This window comes from Thamnophis elegans, chromosome 10 (genome assembly GCF_009769535.1).
Source record: "Thamnophis elegans isolate rThaEle1 chromosome 10, rThaEle1.pri, whole genome shotgun sequence".
Taxonomy (NCBI): Eukaryota; Metazoa; Chordata; class Lepidosauria; order Squamata; family Colubridae; genus Thamnophis; species Thamnophis elegans.
In genome coordinates, this window is record NC_045550.1 from 39,899,867 (window position 1) to 39,906,218 (window position 6,352).

The window sequence follows — 6,352 nt, forward strand, 5'->3', positions numbered from 1 at the left end:
ACATCACTTTTAGGGTACAAAGCATGATTCATTGTCATAAGCTTCCTTGTTTTTCTGTCCAAATTGTCCAACTCCATCTGGGTCCAGTCAATTATTCCTGCAGAATATCGAACTACAGGTATAGCCCAGGTATTTATGGCTTTTATGATGTCACCTCCATTCAATTTGGACTTTAATATCTTGTGAATTTGTTGAATCATCATCATCATCATCATAATCATCATCATCATCATCATCAACATAACAAACAAGGTAAGCCAATGGACAAAACCAGTATGGATTCAAAGGAGGGAGGGACAGATAAAAAGATGCTTTGTGTAATTTTTCCTAAAATCTTCCAATATTTGGTCTTTTGTTGGGAGGAATTTTGTATAACCTCATTCATTTGTGCTCCATGGATTCCTCCCCACCCTATTTTTTTGTCTCTGATGTCTAAAAGCATGATTTGCATTGGCACTTTACAATAATTGGTTTCTAAATAATATCAGGAGCATCTCAAAGAAATAACCTAAGGCTATAATTTGGTGCAGGATTTGTAGAGCCATTTATAAATTGCTTCTACATCAATCCCCTGACAAGCAGAACATGCAAAAGGAATATATGCCTATTTCATATACCAGGGGTATCTAAGCTATGTTTCAGTTGTGGATAAAACAAGGTGCATCAACCTCTTTGTTTATAACCCTGAAGGCCAACAATGTGGAATCTCTCAGATAATTGCATGACATAAAAAAATAACTACTGCCTGTATTTTGTTCCCTGTTGGCAAAAGGTGGTTATAATTGCTGTCTTCCACTTTCAACATATACCTTATGCAAGTGCTGAGAGAAAAGCTCATTTTTATAATGCATATTTTACACATTTAAATAAAAACATTACAATAGCAATCAAACAAAAATAAGATGGATTGCCCTTACCTATCATAAATATTTACCTTGACTGAACTAACAGGGAGGAGGAGGGGGAGGGGAGAGAAATAATTCTGCATTTACTATCTATTTATATGATTGACGGTCAGTCTACAGACCATGAATAATCAACCAGTTTTCCAGAACTGATGCAGGAGAGATTGTATGTTAACATCCCTGCACCTGAACAAAGATCAGTTATTTTTCATCTCTTCAGTCTTCAATATTTGGTTTCTGTCTATTCTGTGAGACAGATAACTTGACATCAAATTGAAAAGCAAAGGGTCAGTTGGAATTATAGTATTACAAATATAATATACCCTGTATTAAATTACATCACCTGACTCTCATTACCATTAGTCACATCTGATAGCTGATTCAATTTAACAGATTACTGATTTAATTCAAATCAGATTCTTAATTTTAAATGATAAAAATGTGTGCAGAATCAAGTCACTAAACTGATTCAAAGGTACTGAGCTCAGTTCTGTCCCCATAATTATACCTGCTGTACACATATTATTATTCTCTAGTTTGAGTGATAGATAGAGATGTTAATCATTCTTTATTTGCGCCAGGTCAAGACACTGTATGTGTGCAATGGTATCTTGGGTAATGTCCAGGGGTGGGTTTCAACCGGTTCGCGGCGGTCCCTGCGAACCAGTTGGTCGGCGAACCCGGAAGTAAGTAACTTCCGGGAACGGCGAAGGGTGCGCCCGCCCGCCCGTGGTCCTTACCCGGTTTTGATGAGTTCTGCGCTTCCATGCATGCGCAGGATGCATACAGTGCCTGCGCGATCCTCCAGGAGCAGCTGGAGCATCGCGCAGACGCTAGTACGCATGCGTGCATCGCGCGCGTGCACGAGGACGCCGCCAACCCCGTTCCAACCAAACCGGTTGGAACGGGGCAAGAAACCCACCCCTGGTAATGTCCTTGGGACAGAAGGAAAGCGCAACAGCCAGGGATATAGTGGGACTCCCACAGAAAGAATGTCAACATAGCAAATATCTTAGAAGGGACCTTCCCTAATTTCTTGGGCATAAGGGCAACAAGGGAGAAATGTACGTTCCTATATGTTAGGCTGATATAAGATTTGCTAGGTAGTAGAAAGGAAGCACAACCACCTGAACTAATTCTATTTTATTGTAAAGTTAAATAACAGAATCTTTAAAAACTGGAATTTCTCTCCCATTTCCTTTATTTTAAAATTTATGTCTTTACACAATTAAACTTGGTTTCAGAGCATTGTTTCTTTATCCTATAGTGTCTATGGGACCTTATTTGGAGGATTTCAGGTTGGGGAAGTACTCTAATATCCCCCACCCTCCCTTCCTTCTTTCCCTCCTTCCTCTTTTTTGTAATGGCTAATAAAATAACAGAATCATTTTGTTAACCTAAGAAGGAGCCCATTCTTGTTGAATAGTTATCTAATCCGAGTTTCTTATTAGGTTTCTCGCCTTTCTTTCTTTTCCAAAATATCTGAAACTGCACATCTAAAACATGCCTTTTCATTCCCCAGACCAGGATGGTGCTTCCTCTCACCAGGGATCTCCTCCTTTGAAAATAAAGATGAAATAGACACCTGCAGATTCTCTGCAAAAGCTAAGCTCTCACTGGTAAGGCTTCAAAACACACCCATGGAAAAACTGAGACAGAAGAATATTATTCAACAGCAAAATGAGAAGAAAGACAAATTCCAGACGGTTGTGTTCCAGATGTAAGAAGGGTTTAGAGAGAAAATGTATTACAGTTTTTTTCATTTGGAAATGCCTTGTTTTTCTTTTTCCAATTTCCTTAGCTTGTTTGTCCTTATTAAATATTTTCTTGGTGATGGTTAGAATGTTGTGTAATGCTGCTTGGCTTAAGAATGAGATTCAAGGCAGACATAAAAATCTCATCTCAGGCTAAGGAGAGTGGTCTGTTATGTACTAGGTCATAATGTTCCAACTCATACAACAGCACATTCACTTTAGGAAAGAATTACATTTGTTCCAGAGCCTTTAATTCAATAAAGACTGCAAGCGATAGACCCCAAATATATCATGCACATTCTTGTCCTGTCCTGCCTATTTTATTTCCCCAACTTATTTAAACAAAATAAACCCAGTAATTCATCTCCTAAACTTTTCATTCATGGAAAATCATGTTCAGAAGGGATCATTGGTACTCTGATCTCAGTCGGGGCAATGCATCAGATCAGACTGTTTCCACATTAGCCTGGACTAAATAGATCATTACTGAAAGCTCTGAATCGGACTGCAAAATAGACTGGGTGATCTTTGCATATCATATTCCTATATACTCCATGTTTTTGCTAATCAATGCTAGAGATCATTCTATCACACCAAAAGAGGTCAAGCAAGATGGAGAAGACTTAGGAAGAAACTGCCAATCCCAAAGGCCTTCAAAAGGGCCGTGTTGATAGCAGTAGGGACAGCTTTTCACCAGATGTTTCCTTGCTGGTACTAACAGAAGGAAAGATATAGTCACCATGTCCATAGCTAGCATAATTTTCGCTCATTCTCATGATCCATTTAGAAAATGGGTGATTCTTGGTTTCACCAAAGTTTTCCCCTGTTTCCTCTCTGTATGTTTCCTTTTAGGCTTTAGCAAGCAAATTAAATTCTAATAACAGTGGTAGGGAGTCAGAAGACCAGTGAAAATATTGTAGAATGAAAAGCAGGCATTCATACACAACAATTAGCTACCTCATAATTATTTAAATGCAAAAATATCACAGTTTATCAATAAGAATTCATGGGTCATTGGTATCATTTTTCTTCATAGCAATAAACAACTGAATTTTTCTTGCTAAATGACTCGGGGCTCCTGCTTTTATTAGGGCATCGGTTGGAACCTTGACAGTGGAAGTCATTGCCCCTACCCTATATTGTCTACCCTACAATCTTGATATGTTTTGGTAGTGGCCTATCCAAGTATCAGTGAGGTCTAATCCTAATCAGTTTCTTCAGATCAACCAAGTTTGGTTTTATCTCCGATTGTAATTCCCAATATAGAACAACAACCCTAGAGGACATCTTGATTTTACTGCTGTGGCAGGAATTTATCATCCAACACATCTGGGGGACATAAGGTTGGAGGAGGATGATCTAAGCATTATTTAAGAGCAGACGCAAAACAAATTTTTCATTTTGCATGGGGACAAAGGGATGCAAGGACGAATTAATTAATTAGGAAAAAAAGCATTGGAGACTGCTGCTGTCTGAAGACAATAGAACTGAAATTCTCTCTCTCTCTCTCTGTACTTTACTAAGAAGTGGGAAAGATTACTTTCAATCTAATTTAAAACCTCCCATTTAAAAGTCATTTAAAAAACTTTTATATTTCATTAATTCAAGATGGAACATCATAAGTTCATATCTTTGAGAAGCTCAGATCACATATACTGAGGAGATATTTCTATTTCATGTTTCAATCTGTAAATATGGTATTTGGTTCTCAAAAATATATATTTATATATATTTAGCACCCGCAACTAAGAACCATTAGAATATTCAAGCTTATATTTGCCCAGTGTCAAAAATCTAGTTCTAAGAAACCACAGGGCTACTTGTGAATTCCCACAGTCTTTCTGAACCAAACCACAGGACTACTTGTGAATTCCCACAGTCTTTCTGAACCATATGATCCTAATTTTGTTACTATAATGGAAATTAAATAACATTGAAAGTCTATCCTTCATTATTTATACATGATTAAATTGAGCTTATAAATGAATACAGAATAACAATATTGAAAGGGACATTGGAGATCTTCTAGCCCAACCCCTACTACCATTTCAGACAAATAGCTGTCCAGTCTATTTTTAAAACCTACACCTACAGTAATAGCTCCAGCCACCCACCCACAATTTCTGAAGGCAAGGCATTCCACTGCTTTATTGTTCTCATTGTCGGGAAATCTCTCCTTAGTTTTAGGTTGCTTGGTTAGTTTCTAACCATTGTTTCTTGTCTTGCCTTCTGTGCTTTGGAAAATAGGTTAACCCCCTCTTCTTTGTGGCAGATCCTCAAATATTGGAACACTTTTATCATGTCACCATCCCAGTCCACCTTTTCACTAGACTAGGCATACCCAATTCCTGCAACTCTTCTTCATATATTTTAGCGTCCAGCCCCCTAATCTTCTGTGTTGCTTTTCTCTGCACTCTTCCCAGAGTCTCAACATATTTTTTTTATATTGGGATGACCAAAACTGGATGCACTGATCCAAGTATAGTCTTACCAAGACCTTATTAAGGGGCATTAACACTTTACGTGATCTTGAGTCTATCCCTCGTTAATGCAATCTAGGATTGTATTGGCTTTTTTGGGGTGGCTGCAGGACACTGCTGATCATAGTTAAGTGGTTAAGTGATTAACCACTATGGCTCCAAGATCCCTCTTGCAGTTACTGCTATTGAGCCAGGTTTCACCCAATCTATAGCTGTACATTTGTTTTTTTCTTCCCTAAGTATAAAATCTTACTTTTCTCTATGTTGAATTTCATTTTCTTACATAGGACTGAGTGTTCAAGTCTGTCAAGATCCATCTGTATCTTGATCCTATCTTCTGCGGTGTTGGTTATTCCTTCAAGCTTGGTGTCATCTGCAAATTTGATGAGTTTCCCCATTTATTCCCTTCATTTATTTCAGTTGCATTACTGAAATAAATGAACTTTTGCATGATATTCTAATTTTTCGAGTTTCACCTGTAGGTTGTGGTCCACTTTTTGAAATGTCTTACTAAAATCCAAGTATACTACATCTACAGCAGTTCACTGGTCCACTAATTTAGTCATTTATCAAAGAATGAAATAAGATTTGTTTGGCATGATCTATTTTTTGACAAACTCATGTTGGTTTCTGGTTATCTCCCACTTAATGCAGAATTCATCTCCCATTTGATGTCAGGCTAGTTAAAGTTCTCCCCCCCCCCCCACTACTGTTGTGTATTTCCTATATACATTTGTTAACTGAATAGCAAAAAGGCATCTGTTTCTTCTGCTTGGTTGCCTCCTAGTATACACCTATGGCAATGTTATTCTTTTTTCCTTTTATATTAATTCATATGCATTCATCTTTGATTTTATACATTTTATATAGAGATGTAGTTATCTCTTACATATAATGCAACTCCACCTTCTCTTTTGTTAGGTCTATTTCTTTTAAATAGTTTATATCCTTCCTTTGGCACATTCCACCCCATCAAGTTTCAGTAATGGCAACTTGATCATACTTGATTTTGTGTATTAGTACTTCAAGTTCATCCTGTTTATTCCCCAAGATTTGTGCATTGGTGTATAGGCATCTAAGTCCTTTATGGCTGACCAGGGGTATGCTTTCTACATCTCCTACTTTGTATATGAGTTTTTCTTCATTTCCATAATCTCTACCTTTTTATTGGATTAGTTGTTTTGGGAGTTATGCTTGAGATTAAGTCCTAAAG